General features: G+C 41.1%; 1 protein-coding gene across 8 annotated transcripts in view; it reads right to left on the bottom strand.

Annotated features, from left to right (window-relative positions):
* CHRM3 (cholinergic receptor muscarinic 3) overlaps window positions 1-23,989 on the bottom strand; it is a 3,010,830-nt gene that overhangs the window by 1,453,782 nt on the left and 1,533,059 nt on the right. For all 8 annotated transcript variants that reach the window (XM_069234407.1, XM_069234404.1, XM_069234410.1 and 5 more), the window contains one exon: window positions 16,775-16,846. The gene's annotated coding sequence lies outside the window, so the exon portion shown is untranslated. The remainder of the gene's footprint in view (window positions 1-16,774; window positions 16,847-23,989) is intronic.

The raw sequence follows: 23,989 nt of genomic DNA, 5'->3' as shown, positions 1-23,989 counted from the left end.
AGGACCTGCAAAAAGGCTATTTGTTCACACTAATATTCCCTCAGTTGACTTGCTCCAATTGCGTTCACATCCAGTTTATACTTTGTTAGCTACTGGATCCCTTTTGCCATACAGATCACTAATTAATCTCCCAAAGCCTCCTCGACAATTGTGATATCTTGCTTGATTCTAATCGCTTGAGTTGAATCTGCAACCATATTTCCTAATGCCTTAGACTCTTTTCTTTCAAAGAACTCCGCATTCCTGTTTCTGCTAATTAAATTTGATGTTTTAAGCAAATTATATACTACTTTGTAATCTCCTTCAAATGACCTAAACTGTACGATGGCATTTATCCTTTTTCCTTTGTATTTTCTTTAAACTTTATTTATCCTTTTGCATTTTAAAGGTCACTGACAGTATATATGATCTCAATGATGGGTACATGTATGGGAAAGAATCAATTGAGCAGTTTTGAAATGCAATGAAGCATAAGCAGGTTAAGCAGTATCATAATGTTTTGGCAGCAGGAGAAAGGAAAACACAGGTCTCATCACAAGAACGCAGAGGATAGCAACAACATTGGCGTGCAGATCCAGTAGCATATAATAGGTAGTGAAGAAACAAACACAGGGAGCATCATTGAGAAGTATCTTATATAAGAGTGGTTTCTCTAGTTTGAGTCAGGACTCACTTGTAGCAATAGGTAATCCCTATAATCCCTATTTCTTGGTAAATAGATTTGGATAGCACCTTTTGGTATGGCAGGAGGCGATGTTACCTGCTAGAGCTGGCAATTATGGAATTGGTGACCCAGGATCAAATTTTGGTGTCAGCTCAACATCCTGTGATTCTGGGAAAACCACTAAATCTCCCTGTGTGTTACAAAAATGACTCTGACCTTGTGTACTATAATTTGTTGCTCACGTAAAGCACTTTGATGCCCTTGGGCTTAGTGTGCGCTACTTAAAACTGCAACAACATAAAAACAGACATTACACCAGAGTTGCTTCTTCCTGTTTAATCCATTTCTCTTGAAGGATGATTACGTTTTTTGCTGGTTCAGTACAACATTGAAAACAGAAATATAGATGTTGAGTGAATCCTTCTAAATGTTGACTTCTGAGCAGTTGCCAAGATTTCTTCTCAAGTCGTTAAAGGACTTTAATACTATATACTTAGATGATAACTCAATCTAATCAATGTATTTTTTCTAATCCCGAAAAAGGTCCATGCAGGATTGAATTCCAGCATTTTTCCTTCTCATAATGTAGAGCCATAACTCTGTCACTATTAATGTTATGTAGTATCAACAAACCTACTAAAAAATATACATTTGCCACTAAATTGCATAGACCATGTGGGGATTTTTTAACCTCCCGGGTGCCCAGGATGTAACGTACTCGATTGCACCGTTCGGGTACTGAGGACGTAACCGTTACATCCTGCTATGGGCCCTCGGGGGGAGCGCTAGCAATTCCCTGATGGCCAAGCACCCCCTCCCCTGGGCAGGGATGAAAGGGGAATTGCTTCCCCTTCCACCCCCACTCCGGACACCCTGTGGCGTTTGATGGCGTCAGCACGCACTGACCTCATCAGAGGTTGCCCCCTCCACGGGGAGGGGGCGAGAGACGCATCAAAGGAATGAAAAGGCCTTTCCTTTGATCTCTCTCTCTGCATGTCTGCTGCCCAATCGCGATGCAATCAGGCAGCAGAAATGCCCACTAGACACCAGGGAGTTTTTTTAAAAATCTATTCATAAGGGGAGCAGCCCCTTGGGCAAGGGCCACTCCCGGAGGTGGGGAATCATTTTGCAGCCATTTCTGCCCCCCGGGGGCAGATCGGCCTATTCAAATTAGGTCAATTTGTTTTATTTTTTATTTTTTACCGATGGGAGCGATCCTTTAGTCAAGGGTCGCTCCCCTGGGGGATCAATTTTATTTTAGGCCATTTCTGCCCCCTTGGGGGCAGATTGGCATATTTCTATTAGGCCCATCAGCCCCCACAGGGGGCAGAAACCACATAGGCACCAGGGATTGGTGTGTGTGTGATTTGTTTGGGGGGCAGCCCCTTGGGCAAGGGTCGCTCCCCATGGGGGCACATTACTGTTGGCCACTTCTGCCCCCCTTTGGGGCAGATCAGCCTATTTTTGTAAGGTCCATCTGCCCCCAAAGGGGGCAGAAGGCCCACCAGAGACCAGGGAAGTTTTTTTTCAACAGAAGAGGATAGGGTTATAGCCATCCCCTTACCCCAAATAAATGGGGACAAAGTTGTTCTCCCCACCGGTGGGCAGATGGGGCAATTACCGCCGATCCACTCCCCGGGAGGACAGAAAGCCTACTAGATGCCAGGGAATAAAAAAAAAAGTAAAATAGTGGAGTGGTGGCTACCAACCAGTATGGGCATGGTTAGGCCCCGACCCCAACTGAAGGGGGTAACAGTCTTTCAGCTCTCCCTCCGGCACACTAAAACATCTTATCCCACGGAAAGCAAGAGGACATTTGATTATTTGGGGTTTTGGTTTTATATTTGGGGCATGAGAGCTTTGTCCCACTTGGAAAGGTGGGGACTGCACTTTTTGGACTTTGGGACGCTGCCATGTAGAAAAATCCACAAGACCTAGACACATCTGAAAACTAAACATCTGGGTGAGTCCTGGGTGGTGTGCTTCACATGCATTTTCTTACCCACAGTGCCCTGCAAACCTCCAACTTTGCTGGAAATCACAAATTTTCCCCACAATGTTGTGATGGAATCTTAAAGAATCTGCAGGAATCCACAAAATTCCTACCACCCAGCATTGTCGCATCTATACTGATAAAACATCTGCCACACTTGCCAGCCTAAAAGTGTATTTTTTTCACCTGCCCTTTTGGACCCGCTTTGGTCCCCCCTCATTTTTGACATGTTTTTGGCTCTTCCCTGTCACAGGCACTTTGCCCACCTACACAAGTGAGGTATTATTTTTACCAGGAGTCTGAGGGGAACGTTGGGTGGTAGGATCTTTGTGCCGGTGCTGTGATCCCACACAGAAATGTGGGGAAAATGTGATTTTTATTGCTAAATTTGAGGTTTGCTGAGGATTCTGGGTAAGAAAACACTGGGGGATCCATGCAAGTCACACCTCCCTGGACTCCCTCGGGTGTCTAATTTTCAGAAATGTTTGGGAGGTTTCCCTTGATGGCTGCTGAGCCCAGAACCAAAAAACGAAGGCCCCCCGCAAAAACAGGTAGTTTTGTATTTGATAATTTTGATGTGTCCACATAGTGTTTTGGGGCATTTCCTGTTGTGGGCACTAGGCCTGCCCACACAAGTGAGGTACCATTTTTATTGGGAGACTTGGGGGAATACTGGGTAAAAGGAAGTCTGTGGCTCCCCTCAGATTTCAGAACTTTGCAGCACCAAAATGTGAGGAAAAAGTGTTTTTTTGCCAAATATTGAGGTTTGCAAAGGATTCTGGGTAACAGAACCTGGCGAGAGCCCCACAAGTCACCCCATTCTGAAATCCCCTAGGTGTCTAGTTGTCAAAAATGTATAGGTTTTGCTAGGTTTCCTAGGTGCCGGATAAGTTAGATGCCAAATGGTGATCACACTTGTTCAGGTAAATGGGTTGGCAGCAGCAACAGAGAGGAGAAAACAGTTGCCAAACCCACAGGTAGCTACAAATCTAGGGCGGGCTGCAAAGCTCCTAACATCCAAGGAAGGTTTCAGACATCTTGAGAGGCAGCGGATTAGTGCACTCTCGGATTGCTAGATGCAACACATAGTCATGAGTTGTCATAGGGCAGGAGGGTTCCTGGTAGCCCACTGGCTAGTGAATGCATCATCCCTCAGGGCACCCTGAAACTCACATAACAGCTGGACTAGAGAGAGGACTGAAGGACTGCCCTGCTGACCCCTGTACCTGGCAAGAGAGACGGTACCAGTCGCTCCTGCTGCTTCTTGGACTAGGAAAGAGAGTACTGTGTCTGTGGTGCCTAGCCCAAGGAAAAGTTGCTCCTGAGCCCAGACTGAAGTTGTGATTACAAGGGTCAGTTGGCTGACCCCTTGGTCCAACATGGAATCGCTACTGACCACCAATGTGCAGCCAAAAAGACCACCACTCTGGACTCAAAGGTTGCACTTGTGTCTGCCGGGCCCAGAAGAAGAATCAGAGTGCATGTTGATCATGAAAGACAGACATTAATCCTCATAAAAGGATATCACTGGACCCACTGTGACCTTAAATTGGTAGCCAATATTCTACTCTGCTTCTACTCACTCAAAGAGAACTACGAAAGACTCTGACCCCTGTGGACAAAGTCGCCCCACCTTACTTGTGGACCAAGAAATAACCCCAGGGAGGCCCCTGTCGACTGCACAGCATCCAGGGCACCTTTCAGCATCCTCACCATCCTACATACCCAGCATAAAGACCATTCCATTGAAGTCTGTGGCATTCTTGATGTAAGGTGTGGAACCCGCCTTGAGACTGTTTTAACCAGGTAACTGTCCAAATACTCTGTATTGGCCCCCTAACCTTCTCCCTGTCAGAAGTGGTCACCCAGTCTAGGCCAGATAAGCCTGACACAACTCTTTGAATCTTTCAAAAAGTTTACAAACTTTATATTTACCAATATTCATTTCTTCTTCAGACTAAAAAGCTGGGATTTATGTCTTCTTTGAAAGTCTGTATTCTGGAACCCTCCAGTGGATTTTGCTAATCTTGGTGAATAAATATTCATAAAAATGTAATCTATTTTTATTTATTTGTGTTGTCTGACTTTTTGATGTTGTTGTTTGGTGCTTCCAAATGTCTTACACTAGTTTATTTGTTTAAGCCTTGCTGCTTGAAGCCACAGCTACCCAGGGGTGAGCTAGAGGTTTTATAAAGGAGCCTGAGTGGGCCCAAGAGTGAGTGTATTAGACATTAAGGTTGCACAATCATCACATTAGGAAAATAATTTCGAAGATAAAGAATGCCAGGGCTCCGTGACCTTCTGGAGCAGTAGTTTAAAGTAATTTAACATTCTAAGCAAGGATGTCAACAAAGTTATATGTTGGTATGGTAACTAGAAGAGCAATGGCTAATTTCTAGCTATTAACTGAAACAGATGCAAAGAGGAGTTAAAAAGCTACAGTTTAGTAGCCATTTTAAATATTGGGCACATTTGATAAAAAAATTATATTTTACAGCTTATTGAGACCTGGCTTGACAAACATCAGGTTATATCTTGGCACCAAGAAGGCTTTAGAGTCACTCATAGCAAATTTGGCTATCCGACGGCAACACTATCGATACTCAGGAAAATCTATATTGTTGCTTTGTAGGTTCCTGCATTGTATTGTATCGTGTGAACAGAGATACTTCATGGAACAAACAGATTTTTGGATTGGACACATGTGTTTTGAAAGTTGTGCAGACATGACACACCACTATGTTGGACTCGGATCAAACAGAGAGTGAGCCATGCTTCCCTATCGGTTTTACACACCAAGCAGCTTTAAACAGGGCTGTATTTCCTTTTATTTGGAAAATTAAAGTGGTAACAAAGTATTGAAGTGGAGACAAAGTATGATTAACTTTGTCAAACACTACCTGCCGATGTGTTGTGGTCTCCCCAACTACAACGTGTTTAAATGTCAGCTTGCGAGGTTGTTTCTTCCATTACAGATTTTGAGCAGGATTTCTATACACTTTAGTGAGATTCAACCGATTTTGAAGTACAGTGAGGTAAGTTATACCCCATTGCTAAAGGACCCTCCTCATGATGGGGACTGAGGATCATTGCATGGAGCTGAAAAACGGAATAGTGATAAGCGGTTGGGTGGTGTTTTGTGTGGGACTGTGCTTAAATTGCAATCCCAACTGGGACATCCCTTGAGTCTGCATGTTGCAGATGCTTTTAAAGAGAAACACATTAAATAAAATAGAACATCTTGATACAGTCTAACATTATCCAGTTCCTATTCGAATGATTATGGATTGGTGTTCAACTTTAGATGCATCTCTTTGATGCTGTCAAATATTCATGAATATTTTAATTGTCATTTTCTTAAATTACTTCACAAAACTTCACATGGTTTTTGCCTGGTCATAGTTTTCCTCTTTACATAGTTGAAAAATGTGTTTTGGAATAAGATGTATGTGCTGTTAGACATTGGGATACTGGTTGACTGGGGTGTGGGCCCTGCTCAAGCAACAACCACATTCATAGTCAGGGTAAGGCACGAGCAACCCCCAAATTAACCTATGCTCATCCCCCTGGGAGCTTGGCAAAAAGCAGTAAGACTTGACTTAGAGGCAATGTGTAAAGTATTTGTGCAACTCTTCAAGCAGTAAAACAGTGACAACAACACACAAAAAAATCCACACCAGATTGCAAAAATAGAGCTAAAGTTAAGGTGACCGTGATGGAGCGCCGGTCCTGTACAGTCACAGATTAATCTCTATGAAGTTTTAACGTTCTCAAGTTTTTGTGCCAGGACCCCCATTTGTGTGGAAGAAGTTCGCCAGGAACAAAGAGCGAGTGTGGTGCAAGGAGCAGTCTGGGCATCATGAACAAGTGGGCAAGAGCCTTGCATTTGTATTGGGGTCCATGCCGGTGATCGATGCTTGCTGTGTGAAGAGGCAGACTTGTGTGGCTTGAGCTGATTTTCCTTGAGAGTGGTGTGGTTTTGGTGCAAATGGGCCCTTTTGTGGTTGCGGAGAGCCCAAAATCGCCACACCAAGTTTGTGGGTCAGAAACTCGCTGAAGAAGAGTCCTGGAGCATGTTGAGGAGCCTGTTATGTTCCCGAGGCTCAGATTAGGAGGCTAGCAGACTAGCCCTTTGAGTCATTCTGGGGTCCTGGGTTCAAGAGGGAGTTGCAGCATCAGTTCTTCTTCCCCATGCAAGAGGGCAGCAGGTCAGCATAACAGGTCAGAAGTTACTTGTCGAGGCAGAGTCCAGCAGAGTGGCAGTCCTTGTAGCAGTACAAAAGAGCTCCCGGCCTTCCTGGCAGAGTATCCACAAGTCCAAGAGTGTGCTGAAGTGGTGGTTTCTGAGGTCCTTCTTTTATACATTGGTGACTTGATTCTGAAGGGTGTGAGAAGCTTCAAGACAGTGTATTTGAAATGTATGGAATTCCCTGCCTCCCCTGCCTTGGCTCCAAGTTGGCTGAAGTGATAATGCAGGGTCATTAAGCACTTTGTGATGAAACATGATAAAGCCTCTTCAGGTGTAAGTGAGGCTGGGCCCAGCTCATCCTACCCATCCTGTCAGTCATGGCCTATCCAGCTACACCTAAGATCCCACTGTATGTGTCTGTCTAGGAGGAATTTTCAAAGCCTAACTGCAAGCTATGCAAGTCATGTGACCCATGCAGTGTGCCGGCAACGGATGGCTAAGGCAAGAAAATTCCAGCTTTCTAAAATTGGCATTCTCAGAATAGTAATTTATAATCTGAGTTCACCATAAATTAGGTTTATAAATTAGGATTCAAGCGACACCAAACTTGCAGGAGTCATCTCTTCTTATTTGAAAATTACACTTATAAAATGTAATAAAGTAACTCCAATGCTTTGCAATGGGAGAGATGTGCCCTGCAGTGTTGAAAAATTGTTTTAAAGGTTTTTCATTACCATGACATGTAAAACTCAAAAGTACATGTCCACCTTTTTAGATACATCATACACTGCCCTCTGGCCCACCCAGGGCCTTCCTTTTCTGTATTTAAAAAGAGAAGGCTTGAGCCTGGCAAATAATTTATCTTGCCTAGGTGACATGGCAGTTTAAAACTGTACACACAGGCTCTGTAATGACAGGCCTGAGACATGCCGAAAGGGCTATTTAAGTAGGTGGCGAAATCAGTGCTACAGGCATTTAATTTAAAGGTCATGGGCACAGGTAGTACACTTTATAAGGGACCTACCAATAAATTAAATAAGCCAATTGTGTATAAGCCAATTCTGCCATGTTTTGCACAGAGAGCTCAAGCACATTAGCCCTCATTAACAATGGTAAAGTGCACAGAGTCCTAAAGCCAACAAAACAAATTCAGCAAAAAGTAGGAGGAGGAAGGCAAAACGTTTGAAGATGACACTGTCAAGGAGGCTAAGTCCAACATGTACATAAATGTATATGTATAACCCTGGAATTAATGCTTATAATACTGAGCAAAATTATTACAGATGAAACTATATTCAAATTCTATTTTTGATTTCTCCATTGATACAACTGAGTCATTGGTTACTGCAGGATTATTTATTGTACGTACAGCTAGGGAGGTATCTTTGCTGCTGTTCTAACCAAGAGTCCGTGCATTGTCCCTAATCTTTACAGGGACCCACATCCATCTTTGTTTTCTCTACTGGCATAATTGGGCATCCCAAAGATATATAAAGGACTTGTTTTAAACCCAGAGGTATTGCCTAATATATTATGGCTTAGATTATTTTATTTTGACAAACGTTTGGGCATATATTTTGGTTTAGGTTCTATTATTTTGACAACTGTTTGGGGCAGAGTGGAGCTTATTATCCTTTAAAGTACACCTTAATATATGCTGCCTTTATTGGATGGGCCAATAAAACAGTGAGAGCAGACAGTGCAGATTCCGATGATGCTGGGCAGGAAGGCCCTTGCGCTTCCCATGCTATAGGGGCCCCTTGCTGCCCACAGCACACCCTTACCAACAGCTTTTCCGTAGCGGGCAAATGCCATGGAAAGGTTGGTGGTAAGTGGGGTTATAATCAGCCAGGTGGCTCTTATTTCAGTACCGCCCTGACTGACTACATCCCCAACCACCATCACCACGTCGGGAATGATGATCCTGGCGGGGGCAGTGGTCTTCAGGCAGGTCCCCTGCCATGGTCGTAATGTGGCAGTCGGACCGCCTGGAGTGAGGCGATCCCGGATCCTCAGACCACAACACTCATAATGAGGCCCTAAGTCTACATAATGTGATAAGTAAAAAGGGTTTCAGCTTTTATTTTTATCAATTGATTATGTTGAGTGTATGCTAATCCATTTTTTTAAATAGTTAACCAGTTTATAGTATTTATTTTTTAAAGGTTTTAAGCAGCCAAAAATAACAAAATACTACACCCACACATAAATATCAACATTATATAAACATATATGCTGACATGTGCCTGTTTTTAAGGAAATATCATCCTGTTTTTTAATTCCTCATCCTTGAATTTGCTCAGCTGTTGACCGTAAATTCATGAAATACAGCATGAGGTGTTACTCACAAGAATCAGAATGTTCTGTATTTTTCTGCTTTTAAAAGCAAATACACACAGAAAAACATTGTTTTCTGTCTTTATTTATCTGTAAAAATCAGTAAAAACTGAAAACCGGAAGCCTTAGTTATAAGCCACATTTTAGTTTTTTATTTGACAATGATGATAAATTTGTACTTACATTTTAAATGTTTGTCTTATGAAGTAACACTGGTCTCTTAAACCCAATTCACAAAGAACGTTTGTTAACCAATAGAATGGGATATTATCCAATTGGCATTATTTGATTACACTGACTTCATAAACAGACTCGTAATGATCCACGTAAGCCACATTCAAGTTACTGATGAATTTGATCAGGTTCTAAATAGTTCAGCAGCCTGTAGCATCCATTATTTCATCACCTAATATGTTTGTGATCTGATGAATACTCTGTCCGAACCCCTTTGCAGAAGACTCCATGGCAAGCACGACGAACCATGGTGGTTGAGGGCTTTTATGCCTGCTGTCAGACACACTATTGATCTTGAGCAACTGTGCATAATATCCTTCAGCACTTGACTCTCAGTGTGGATCAGGCAGTCCAAGGTTCTAGTCTCATCAGGGAGGGAGGTGGGTGCAAGATGTACACAGGTTTAAGACTCAAAATACATCCAGCAACCTTATAGGAATCTTATAGGAAAGGTCTGAAGCAGCTCTTAAGTCTAGATAGGGATTGCAAACTGCATTGGGTGCGCCATATCAAGTCCTGGTTTTGTGTTTTGGGGCTGGAAAGAATGTGGTCTGACCTCACTCTTATTCACCATACTGCTGAGGATATGATAAAAAAATAAAAAAATTGACAGCCTTGTGGGTAACTTTTGAGATATCGAACCAGCTCCATCTTTTGAAACATACTTAGACTAAATAGTTACCACGGGGCTAAAATGGATGAAATACTGAACAATGCAAACGTTCACCCCCACTCATAAAGATCTGGGTTTAATGCATCCTTTGTTTGCCAAACACAGCTACCCAGTTTGGACACAGCCATATGCAAATCAGTCTTGACCCTTTTCGCCATGGGAACAGTCCAGCTCGAATGACCAAGCCAGGTCCTCCCTGGATGGAAACAAGCATCCTGGGACCAATTTCGGGGTACCTTGGAGAACATGATGAAATAGAAATGTTGGTTTATCCACAACCGAAAACAAAGAAGCATTTATACAGTTCAGATTTGAAAATGCAGTCAAATCACTGATTACCAATTTGTATACATATATTATCAATAAAGTATTAATTGTACTTTTTCCCATTCTTGTAATGTTCCAAAGCTGTGTATTTTTGTCCTCGTTTGACATTCCTGTAGCCAACATTTGTGCTTGGAACAAATGTGCCACAATATGTATTTCCAGTCATTGTGTAATATGTCATTTCTCTTGAGAAGTGAGGATTTTTACTCTCACCAGAATGTAATAAGAAATCCAAAAAATCCTTGGATGATGAAATCCTAGGCAAGCTGTGAAACACCTCAATTTTCAAGCAATTCTGAGTTTGTTCATTATCACATACTTTTTGATTTAGGGCCCAAATACTGTGATAAAATAACACTCCCAAGCTGAAGCCGCTTCTCTGAGAGACCAGTTATTCAGAGACACTGATGGGATGGGTAAAGGTAAAAGACAGGGTAATGGGGCAGAATGTTCTTTGACTAAAAGCTGAGGTGAGTGTAAAGAAGTGAAAGTAGAAAATGAAAGAACAGATAAAATAGTTAGAGAGCAACTTACTAAAAACACACATTTGAATTTTGAGAGGTAAAACAGCTGAAAGGCAAAGCTCGAAGATATATTCTTTACCAAACACCAAAAAGACGCATGCCCCATTGATTAAAAACATAGAACTCTAGAGACACATCTTCACTGTTAACTCAAACACATAAAAAGGCCTTATCAAGGCAGATGTGGTACGATTGTGTGAAGGAAAACAACTTGAAGAAGAGCTTTACTGGTGCTTATTTACATTAGTAACATTGAGAGGAATTAGCCAGTACTGGCTGTTTTCAGGACTACAGTTTTCAAGTAGTTATAATCACAGAACCGAACTCACTCAACGCCGAGTGTCCCACTCAGATGGCATCATATGTATATGGATTCCTGCACACTAGTCATACACTCCTTGAAACGAGGAGGGAACCCAATGATGAAAAATGCCACCGAAAGTAGTTCCATAGCCTAAGAGAGGAATTTCTCTCTGAACAATTGTGTGACTTTTAAGCAAGTGTTTAGGTTTGTTGTATCTAAGCTGGATGCTCAGAAATGGAATGCGCTGCTAGAGGAATCATCACTTGTCTTAGATAACTCAGTAGATGGCACTGCACAGAAAATTGATAATTGGTGTTAGAGCCTCTGTAGATATGCTGGTGGCCATGAACCGTAAGCACCATTGTAGATCCTTACCCCTGGCACCATGGTTTATGGACTCCTTATATAAGGAGTAAAAAAATTGTAAACAGTAACAGAGAATCTGGTGCAAATTGTGCCTCCTAGTTGACAAGCTAACTTATAAAAATGCTTTAAGAGCATACCAGAGAAATTGTAGACAAGCTAAGGCCGCTTACTTTATAGAGAAAATTACTGAAACCAAAAACTGTCCGAAAGACAATCTATACAGCGATGAAGTCGCTTGTAGATTTGTCTAAATGAACCCCCAGAATTTTACTTTCTCAACTACAATGCAGTGAGACATCTGACTTTTTTTGTTAATAGAGTGAAGGCTATTATGAATACCTTTTCATTCACAGGAAAGGCACATGAACTTATCCCCTAGCGCCAGAACTTTAGTAACTCACTTTGAGCCTATGGATTAATCTTTTGTATGGCTTGCATTATCAACCTTGAAATCTGGCTCCCCTCTAGATCTGTGCCTGCTTGCTTTCTTTGGTAAGCTCTCTCAACAAAATCTAGAAGAGCTAATTGTCCATCTATCAAATCAGTCTCTAATTAATGGGGTAGTCCCTAGTTGTTGGAAAACAGCTTTAGTCACTCATCTGCTGAAAATGCCTAATGCCGATTCACAGAAATTCTCCAACTATGGGGCCATTTTCCTTTCATCCATTTTTTCAAAACTGTTAGAAAAATAATGTGAATCTTCAATTAACACAACTTATAGAACGGAATGTTTTACTCCATCCCTCTTAATCAGGTTTTCGTGCAGGCAATAGCCCAGAATCAGCACTGCTTGGGATCACTGAAATCCTGAGAAATCAATTGGATGGTGGAGGGTTCCATTTTGAACCCTCTACTTTTTAATCTTTATGTGAGGCCACTAGCTAATATTCTCGAGGCTTTTGTCCTCACTCTCTTTTCCTATGTGGATGATACCCAAAATATTGTTTGACTGTCATTAAAGGACCAATCAACTGTAGCTGCACTTCCACTCTGCCTTCAGCAAGTGGCTGACTGGATGTCTTAAAATTTCTTGAAGCTGAATGGTGACAACTCTGAAGTACTGGTGGTCGGTGACTCGCCTATACCCTAGGGCCCACACCTTTGGCCTGTATCCTTTGGCCCTCCTCCACTCTCTGTCTTGTTGGTAAAAAGGCTGGGAGTGTTGTTAGATCAGGAGCCGTCAAGTAGCCAACAAATAACTAAGATGGCTGCTACCTGTTTTGGCATCTTGAAATGACTGAAAAAAAATTATTTACTGTATCCCATTTACAGTTCAGTGTACCGTTATCCAAGTCTTAATTATGTCAAGGCTGGACTACAGAATTGTTTTCTATCTTGGAGTAACAAAAACCTTATTAAAACGCCTTTAAATGGCACAGAATGCTGGGGTGTGTTTTTTGCTTCGCCCAGCACAGTTTACTAGCTCTGCCACCTTATTAAAAACTCTCCATTGGTTGCCTGTGGGCAAGTGGGTGCATTTTAAAGCACTATGCTATATGTATAAATGTCTCCATAACACTGTCTTACTTGAACTCTAAGGTCACCTATTACGTGCCTAGGCGTACTCTCAGATCAAGTTATCAGAATCTAGCTGTTGTCCTTAGAGCTAAGAGGTTTAGACAAGGTGGTTGTTCCTTCCCTGTTCTTGGACCTAAACTGTGGAAAAACCTCCCACTATGTTTGAAAGAGTGTAGCTCCCTTCTGAAGTTCCACAAACTGCTGAAAACATGGCTGCTTTCGAGTATATAACTTTGGAAGGTCTGGTTGTCTATTACCGTAACCTTAGCTAGTGCTAGAAAACCTGAGGGGTAGCCATGCACTTTATAAACTGCGAAATTAATCGATCAATCTATGCGTAGCATCACCTCGTCTTTCTAGTTACACATCATGACTCCAAGGGACAGATGTACAACCATTTGTATTGTGACTCACAATTTGCGTTTTTTGCGATTTGCAAAACAAAATATACACTGTTTGCAATTCGCAAATGGGTCGCAAGAACCTGCCTCATCAGTATTCATGAGGCAGGTGGCAAATTGAGACCCATTTGTGAATGGCAACAATCACAGGGATGGTGGCCTGCTGGGGTCAGCAGACCATCATGTCTGTGATTGCTTTGTAAATAAAGCATTTTTTTAATGCAGCCCACACTCTTTAAAGGGAAATGGGATGCATTTAAAAAAACAAAAATAAAAAAATGTTTGCACCCACATTCACAAAGGGTAAGGGGACCCTTTTGGACCAATTCCTGTTTGCGAATGGGTTACCACCACTTTGAAATTGGTGGTAATTGTGATTGTTTTGGGACCGCATTCATAGTCACAAAATAATCATACATGGGCCTGCGAGTTGCAATTAGGAAGGGGTGCCCTTGGAACGTGGTGCCCTTGGAATTGTGAGGCTCAGTCCCTATTATGCGAGTCAGTAACAGGATACCTACTCACAAAATAGGGATAGTACATCCAACAAGGCCATTTTGCGGTTGCAAAAGGTGATTTTCACTGTTTGTGACTGCAAAATTGCATCATACATCTGCCCATTAATCTCACATTTCACCTGATTGTGACTATTTGCATAGTGTTGAAGCATATTTTATACCTTCCTACTCTTCATCTGAAACGAGTAGTCCCTCTGAGAAGATCACTTTGTCCTGAGTTCTGACCACTTCATTGTGGCCAATGCCTGCAGTACCTCCACAGTGCAGCCGTAGGCTCATGGCTCATGCTGAGGAGGGTTTAAAAGGAGCCTCTAGTGCTTGCAAAGGTGGAACCAAAGTGGAATCACTTCAACAAATACCCCCACTGCTTCTCTGCAAATCTGTGACACCCCTGCACCCTGTAAGTGAAGCCAGTGGCTACCATTAGAACTGACATGCTTCACTTACTGAGTAGTGATGATGTGATAACTCTGCCTCCCTGCACCAATCAGTGTAAGAGAGAATGTCACCTTTCCAGCAATGTCTTTCACTAGTGGATTCCTGCTTGGGAATCACCCTCTGAGGGAGCTCACTAAGCCAACATCCACTTCACTAAAAACCAGGTATGTCTTCACGGTGTGGAAGGGGGTCCCTGGGCCATAGTTTTTTGCTCCCCCAAACCTGGAGACTGACAGTCTTTCTTTTCCTGCTGAGGCCGGTGGGGGCAGACGGGTTTCACATTCTCAATCTATACCCACAGGAGGTGGGGGCTGCAGGAAGCACATTAATCATTCCTAGTGGAGTGTTATACCTTGATGTAGTTCCCCACTTTTTTGCTGTTTGTAATTTCCAAGTGGATAGTTACACCTAGATATAGTAGTAAATATGCACCCAAGTAAATATGTACATCTATTTATCTTTATGAATCAGGCCTGATGTGTTCACACAGTAACTGCAATGTGACCCAGGCAGTTTTTTGCATTGGGGTGGATAGTCAACATAGTGCAAAAATTGACATATGCAATAAGTTAAAGAACATCTGATTCATACATAACTATGGGGTAGTAAGATTCAAATGCTTTTGAATGTCTGCTAATGCAGCAATGAAGGCCTTTAAGAAATATAATCTATATTAGTAAAGGGTCATTATTCCAATCTATACTAAATCTTTGCCTAAATGGGCAGGTTTTTCAATTGGAAAAACCCTTAGCATATCTGACCCTATGGGTCATATTAAGAAGGAAATGCCACATCGACTCTGATGCGCCGGTTTCCTTCCATCACCCTGTGCCCCCCCTAATAACACCATGGTAGCGCTGTATTTACAATACAGAGCACCATGGTGCACGTTAGCACAATAGCATCAGATTTTTGGTCGCTATTGTGGAGCTTTACACTAGTCGAGCAAGGCTCAGGGAGGCCCAAGGGAAATAGTCTAGCATCACGTTAACGCCTGCCCTGAGTAGGTGGTAAAAAATAACGCTAGAATGGGGCAGTGAAATCTTGTCAATTTCACTGTACCATATTTTGGTGTCACCCTGCGGCGGCGCCACCCTTGCACGCATTATACCTTGTGTAGACATAATGTGGTGCAAGGGTTTACAATTTGGAGCAATGCTAGCATTGCGCCACTTTGTAAATATGGCGCAGGGTGGGGGACTAGTAAGCGCCGCAGTGCCATTAAAAAAATTGATGATACAGTGGTGTTAAGGGGCGCAAGTGGCTTTTAAATATGCCCCTTAGTTTACTATCTGCAGCTCTTATGTACTGGCATCTCTGGTAAGTGTGATAATAATGCGTTCATAAAGCCAGATTATGGTGCCAGAAAACGTCAGGAAATTCTCTTAAATTCTCAATTTTATGGTATTCTGTGCAGCAAACATGTAGTTTATTATCCCTGCTTTTTAAAGTGCATCATTTAAATTAGGCTTAGAACGGCACCTGTCTGCTTCTAACGGGAAATACTTATTTAGAAACCAGATGCCGTTCACCACGAAAGCTGCAGTCAAATTAAAATGCACTGTTGGAGAGGCAGCGAAAAACAATAATAACTGATTGCAGGCCATACTAGAATAATCACATTATTAAGAATAACATTGTGTCAATTTTGGATATGCACGTCAATAGTTAATTTCGATTTTTTATTTGTTTTTAATACAGTGTAATTGGCTTTGTAGACATCACTAGCTTTGGGAAATAAAAAAAAATGGAGTTATATTCTCTAGAAAAATAGCGTGTACTGCCTGCATCGAAATGCACGAGAATAGAACACAATGCACGTCTTTTGGTAAGTTTAGTTTGTGGATTATCACTATTTATCTTGGCGCGGGCTTCAATTTCTCTGTTTTGTCTTGGCTAAAGGTATTCAAGGGTATTCGTAACAAACTTCCATATTTCACATTTTAAAATGGAACAAAACAATCCTAGCCAGGTTTGTTTAAGTCAAACATCGCATTGCTGTTTGAGTGATTTTTATGTCTTGTGACTTGAAAAGAGTTCTCAGTTTCTTTTCTCAACTGAACATTTTGGTGGTTGTATGTTATGCATTATCCAGAACACTAATTACAGTCAAACAAATGTACATTTGTGCGTTTTGCTATGAGGAGAGGTCGTGGTGTAGCAAAATTTAATAGGATGCCAATTGGTGGCACAGTCTAGACTGATCTGTATATACTGTATTGGTGCTTATTTAGAATTATACAACAAACTGAAAGTGATGAATTGCCATGCTGTGCTTAAAAACTTACGGATATTGGCGTATGCATTTCCGTCTGGGGTTTGTTTTTTATTGCTGCACTGCTTTAACCAATCACTTGCAACTATTAAAGAAAAAATAGCACAGATAATATTAATATCTATTCTTTACACCCTCCATAATAAATATGCTGTTTATCCTTATTTAGGTTCCTCATTACTTCATTTGTATTACAACGTTTTATTTTATTTTTATTAGGTGGCAAATTAAACAAACAATCACATTTTTAACACAAACAGTCCATAAACAGATGAGCAATAAAAAACGTATTATAAGTGCAGTTTACGACAAATTTAATTACAACCATATATAATATTCTACATGTGATCTCTTGATAATCTAACCCCAAGACTTCTTTTCCAGCAAACGATGTATCAATCAGCCATTATATAACACCATGGATAAAAAAGCCCCCAAAATACTAATCAAGTATGGGTGCATTGCTATATGTGCAATCATAGCTAGTGCAAAAGGCATACCATGAATGTGCAATGTTCCAAAAATGATTTTGGAAGGTATAAATAATGCAAATGTAAGTATAAAGCCCAAAATATTCAAGTGCTATCATAGATAATGCAAAACAGCATTTCATTAATTTGCGATATTCACCAAACATTGATAGACAATATAAAATATTCAAAGCTGAACTATTCTAATACAAACATGAAAATATCTCCATTATGATCATCATGGACAGAGCTATTCACTAAAATGGAAATTTCTATTGTAAATAGTATAATAATATCAATGAAGTCCTGAAGCCATTTTGCAAACAAATCAGAATACATATTCTCCCTTTCTTAACAGCATTATTCTCTTCCTTATCTACCAAGAAAAAAATGGCACAAATGCTCAAATTAAATTTTGTTAATTCCCTTGGTATCCCAATTCTCGTATCTTATTCATTTTAGTTTGCCATTGGTCAAGTGATGGGCACCTTGGAGTCTTCCAACATTGTAAAATAAGTGATATGGCAACTGAGACAACAACAAAAAAAAGTTTGCTCAGATCTTACAAACGTCTTATTATTTACTAATACCCCAAAAAGGACAGCTAGTAAAACAGGTTGCAACTTTTTAGATAGTATTTAAGATAGAAACATAAATAGCTGCTGCCAGAACAGATGCAGGGCAGGACAAGTAAAAAACAAGTATGCTCCCAGTCTCAATGCACCATCGTAGTACATCTAAAACATTTATTTAAAACATTAAGAACATTTTTTTTTTAAATGCAGGAGTATAGTAGAGTGCTCGTCTAGTAAAAAAGTTATTTATTTTAAAATTATCTGCTCTAAACAGTTTGTAGCCAAAGCCAGAAATGTCTATCTACTGGACTGGGGAGATAGCACCCCCTGTAACTAATGCTACCTACTGGAGAAAAAAAATTGGATAATTATCTGCTGCCTTTTCTGGTGCAGTCCTTTATACCAGCTGCCAACTCCTATCATATTATTATATTTATAGAGAAGTTCCCAAAATTTAGTTGTAAATAGATCCATGTCTAAATGAATATACCACAAAGATCTAGAGAGTTAGCTTCTACCAGATCTTTCATCTGATATTGATATTAAAATCAAATGGCACACCAAACCCCACTCTGTTCCAAATGCAATTGTAGATTCTGAAATCCTCAGCCCCAGATCTTTACAATCTTTTATCGAAAAAAAGAATGTCAATCAAATATATTATGGTGTACCCAAATTCATTTTTATGCACAATTATTGATTTAAAATTTTCGTGGGGCATTTCCATGATTAAATTTTTTTTTTAAAAACGATAATTGCAATCCTAATTCCTGCATCATTTTTCTAAAAATAATACATATTGGGTAAGAGCGGGTCAGCATATAAATGTGTATGGTAAACTACGGAGGACGCTGTTGTCTCCATATGAATTTCCTAAATAGTTGATCTACTTCCTGTAAATGGTTTTTAATAATACGTATAGAAACACTGGAAAATTAAAAAAGAGGTTTAATGAGTCACGGCTCACACTGCATGGAAGGGGCGGGGTGGTGCGGGGGGTGGAGAGGAGTTATGTTAGGAATAAAAATGAAATAAAAAATAAAATACAAAAAAAAACACCTCCTCCATCGAGCCACAGCGCACCGCTCCTCTCCTCCATCACTGCAGGCAGTAGAAATAGGCTCCCAGCCGGCCTGCGGCCAATCCTGATGCTGCTCAGAGCATCCTCCTGCGCATGTGCAAGACCGCCGGCCAAACACACATGCGCTCTGAGGTGGAGTGCTACTCCTCGTCACCCCCGTGGCCCCGCTCCTTTATAAGGAAACGATAATAAGCACTGTTTAATATTGTTTCCTTGTAAAGGTTTGCAGCTACCCCTGGGTTTAATTGACGTTTTAATTAGGGCAACTCCACCTTTCATTGACAGAGGTAAGATCTCCAAAAGTCCAGAAATCTCTTAACTTTGCAGAATGTTGTACAATAATTGAACTCATATAGATCTAGAAGGTTGGAGGTTACAAATAACCCAAAATACTTAATAGGGCAAGTAGACTCCCACTGATCCCTGATTGCAATAGTGAGGTCCTTCTTCTAGCAAAATTCTACTGTTATAACCCCAAATTGCAGTGAAATCATTAAACTTTTATAGGGTTCTTCGAAAATTAGCTTCCACTGCATCGAAATGTAAAATATTATCATCTGCAAAAAGTTTCACTTTTGAGAAGCCTACTACTGGAGGTACAATAGAATCATTGTTATGTAACATAACATAAAAGCCAATGTTTCAAGAAAAAGGTAAATAAAACTGGTGAAAGGTGGCATTCTTGACATGATCCACATGAAATATGAACTCGGCCTGCATCATTTTAATTGATACTGATCATAGCTACTTCACCTGAATAAAACATTTTCAGTAGACTAATAAATAGAGGAGGAAAGCCAAACATCTTCAGAATCTGAAAAGAAACGCCAAGCTGTCCAGGTCAAAGGCTTTTACTGTATCAACCATAATAATGGCAGCTCTGGCCATATTATTAGTAAAAAAATAGCTTATGGTCTGAATCAGATAATTAGTATCCGTTACCATGGACCTACCAGTGAAAAAACATTCTGGTCACCATGAATAAGTTTCTGAGCGACAGCTAGGCAATTGGTTAAAATCTTTATCAACAGTTTATAGACTACATTTAGCAGACTAACTGGCCTATAAGGGTTAGGATTAATAGGTCATTTATCCTTATTTAGGAAGCTCAAAACAATAAATTCAGCAAACATATCTTAAAAAAGCAAAACAAATTATTTATATAGCTCAACACATCCATTGCTCATGCCTTAGCATTGGCCTTAGAAGGCAAGGCCATCAGAAATGTAGTCCTTGATATCGGTTTCCTGTTGATTGATTGAAACCTGAGGGCTTGAAATTGGATCAAAGGAACCCCCAAAACATCCTCGGATATCTCTAATGAAGCTTTATAGATTGTAGAATAATGCTTTAGAGAGTTCTGTTTATCTTCACTACCAGAACTGTTAGAGTTAGTTACTAGGTCCATCACCTCTACTATCCGATTTGTACCATACCTAGATATTATCAACTAAGCCAGGACACACAGCCTACATGTTCACTCTCCTCATAACTTTCTAGAATAAAGTCCTTTCAGTAACAATCTTCTTTTTTAAAAACAAGTTGTGAAGCTTTTGTTTAGACAATTTCAGTGATTCACCAGGAAAGGGAGAAGATGAGCTAAGACGTACTAATTTCCTTTACTATTTCCCCCTGAATTGTCTCTATCAGTACTCTACAGGACATAATTAATGTTGCTTTATTTGTGAAGACCTGCTGTAAAAACAAACCTTAAAGGCTTCCCAAATAATTCAAAAAGAGGCAGAGTTTCCATGAATTGAAACAAAAAACTCTTCTATGAAAATACAGATATCGTTATTCCAGATTTCATCTCATAATAGAAACCAGTCAATATTTCAACTAGCAGTTCTAGGATTAATTAGGCCAGTTTTGACTTGAAGAGAGATAATTGAATGACATATGAAACTATTCACCATGAATCTATTTAACTGAGCAGATAAAATCAGTTTGTGGTGTAGATGTAAAACGCTTAGAAAAACATGAATATGGCAATACGCCATGAGTGTACCAGCCCATAATCATGCTTTAAGCGATCCACCAGAGACATCAATTTGTATTTTAGTTGTCTCTTGTTACTATGAGAAGTGTCTAGCACATGATTCTGGAGTAAATTGAAATCTCCCCGCATGATAACTAGCCCCTTGCTTCCACTAGAGCTGCATATATTTGTTTAAGAGTCAGGCATCATCCTCAATTGGGCCATAATAATTATTCAAATTAACAAGTTGAGAATCTAAACGTGCTACAACACACATTCAACGATCCTGGCTATCTCTCCTAACATTCTATATTTTCCATTTAAGGTATCTAGCAAAAAAAAAAATCTAACCCCATACACGGCAACCCAGCAGATGAAAAAAAGGCTTGGAAAAATCACAGGGGAAAGTGCAACCTGGGAGTGTCTGATATTAAGTGAAGTGTGTTTCCTGCCAAAAAATGACACTGAGGCTGAACGTTTTTAACCAAGTAACTATAGGCATGCATTTTTGTCTATTGCCTAGCCTTTTTAAAATGCACAAAATCACCTTAAATGAACCCATCACTCTAATTCATTCATCACAATACTGCTTGGGTAAATTATTTTATACTGTAAACTAGTACCTCCATTTTTATTAATAACCTACCCTAGTGCAGACCACCCCCCTGCCAGTGACCTTGTCTGGCCCATCTACTAGGCCCAACTTCCCACCACCCAAAACCCAAGAACCTCTGTGATCTCCCCTGCCAGAAGGAGGCTCCCCCTTAGGTCCCTTCTACTCCCTTTCCCTACTATATTGGTGCCCTAGATTAGGACTAAGACTCTGCCAACCCTCCACCCCACCTCGCTTCCATCTGCCCTCCTCACCTCTATAGAGCTCAGCTCAGAATCAAAATAGAATGATAACAGTGTATGCAGTATAACTCCATCAACAAAAGCCAGTATACATCAACCGCTTCTTAGATCTCCATCATCTGAATCTGCTTCAAAAATTCATTTGGCTCTATAGCGGTGGAAAGTATCCAAAAGCGACCTTTAAAAATACTTTTAATTTGGACTGTTGATATGTGGCCACTTGACCTCTAACTACTTTAAACAAACCAATCATGTCTTTAAATTCTGTCCTTCGCAATCTGCAGAACAGGACATATCTGAAAAAATCAATAACTTAGCACCATCTTGCAATACAAACACCCTTTGTTGAATTGCCTTAGATAGGATTTGTTCCTTAACCTGAAAGTCAGAGAAGTTGTCTAATACATTGCATGGCTGCTTTCCACAATACCAACAAATCGAACGCTTCTCTTAGTTCCTTTCCCACAACATCTGCAGCTTTCTGTCACTTACTTATATTGTCTTCAAAATCTTAGTCTTTTCCCAACCTAGCCAAGTCGTTCTGAAAAGTGAGTTAGCTTATCATCTTATTCATCTGCTCCTGCAAAGATGTATTGGCCAATAACTGTGAGTTCTTAAGATCTCTAATTTCGGCTAATAGAATCACAGACCAATAATTGGCAATCATATCATTTGAGGGAGGGATTTTAGGATGAGTATCCATCTTAGATACCACAGGGACCAAAGGGGTTCATTTGGGAGGAATCCAGCAGCTCAAAGGCAGACCCCTCCTTTTTGACAGTGACTGCTTCAGCTCTATCTTGTTGCCCTGGATTTTGATTGGTGAGAGGTATTTGCAGGGTAACTTCAACGTTAATAGATCCCTCTGTACCCCCAACTCCCATCCTAGGTCACTTACCATTTGTTGCAGCTTTTGTACAGTCTTAAGCACTGGATAGTTACATTGGCTAGCGTTGCAACCACACCCTCCTCAGGCGCTTGAAGTTGCGCCTGACCCTAAGCTTATGGCACCCCAGGGGGAGACCCCAGACCAGTTTCATTTTCAATGGATTCATGCATTCCCAATTGAGCCAAAAATGAGACCTCATTCATTCCATACTTTAGTCAATCGGAAGGGGCTGTTGCCTTTATACTACCTGGGTTCAAAGGGTCAGAAAGTAAGTTAAAATCTCCTAAGGAGCCCTCCTTTGGCAGAACCTCAGAGTTGGAGCAAGAGGGTGGTAGGGTCTTTTCCTGGTATATTCTCCCTGAGATTGCTGAGCGCTTCTTAGCTGGGACTCAGGCAGGTGTTTAATCTTCCTATGAAAGCATCTATATGAATTGGGCTTCATGAGTCCACCTAGCTCTGGGGGCCAGTGGCCCACAGTTTTATGAAAAGTAAGGTGTCAAGCCTGAGCGCAGCTAAAGCAGTGTAGAAGCCCATAAAAAAACAACATATTGAGAGGCTTAATCTGAACTGCAGCCTGTAATCACCACACATTGTCTAGTAAAGTGGACAGCCTTACAAAACATCCTTGATTGGTTCAATTAGTCAGTAAGGCAAGGACTCCTAGGACTCTCCTGCTTGCAGTCGCCTCATGTATCCGCCCACCCATTATTCAGAGCAACACCAAGGCCCAACAATGCCCAGTCAGCATTAAATGTTGAAACATAGAATGCCATGCCACAAGCTGCTCTCACACTGGGTGTTTATCCTCTCAGTTCCATAAATAGATCAGCCTGGGGCTATATCACCATCTCTTTCAGCCCCATGTTGAGTCAGGTCACCTAATGATGGGGTAACCCCAGCATTACCCGATGCTGAGGCACCTTATGGGTTGTAGATTCATTGTTGCCTTCCTGCCATAGATCCCTAAATGACCACACTAGGAATTCATAGATCAGGAATTGACTTGGGGCAGGGCATGTTATGTTGACAGCTTCTCTAAAGGCATCAGTATGTCCGTATGGAAACAGTCTCCTGTCATTACTAGCCCAGCTGTGGACCATCCACTCATCTGTGTCTCCAGAAAGCAGGGTAATATCTCAAAATGCAGAACGCCGATAAGGAGCAGTCACGTGGCATACAGTGAAATCCTCCCACTGCAGCGGTCCCAGAGGTAGCAGGAATGGAGTGCTGCTGCCAACAGGGTACTCAGCTTTAGTGTCTTTACACATGTTCAAAGTAGCCTAGCCTAGAGGGCCCCCAGGTTGGGTCCCAGCCCGATGAGGCTAAGTTGCTCCTAAGGGGTGCCCTTCAGCCAAAGGGCAATCCATTGGAGCTGAGGTG

Source organism: Pleurodeles waltl, chromosome 5, assembly GCF_031143425.1.
Source record: "Pleurodeles waltl isolate 20211129_DDA chromosome 5, aPleWal1.hap1.20221129, whole genome shotgun sequence".
NCBI classification, from domain to species: Eukaryota; Metazoa; Chordata; class Amphibia; order Caudata; family Salamandridae; genus Pleurodeles; species Pleurodeles waltl.
Note: the sequence above shows the minus strand (reverse complement) of the source record. Positions and strands in the feature narration are given on the sequence as shown.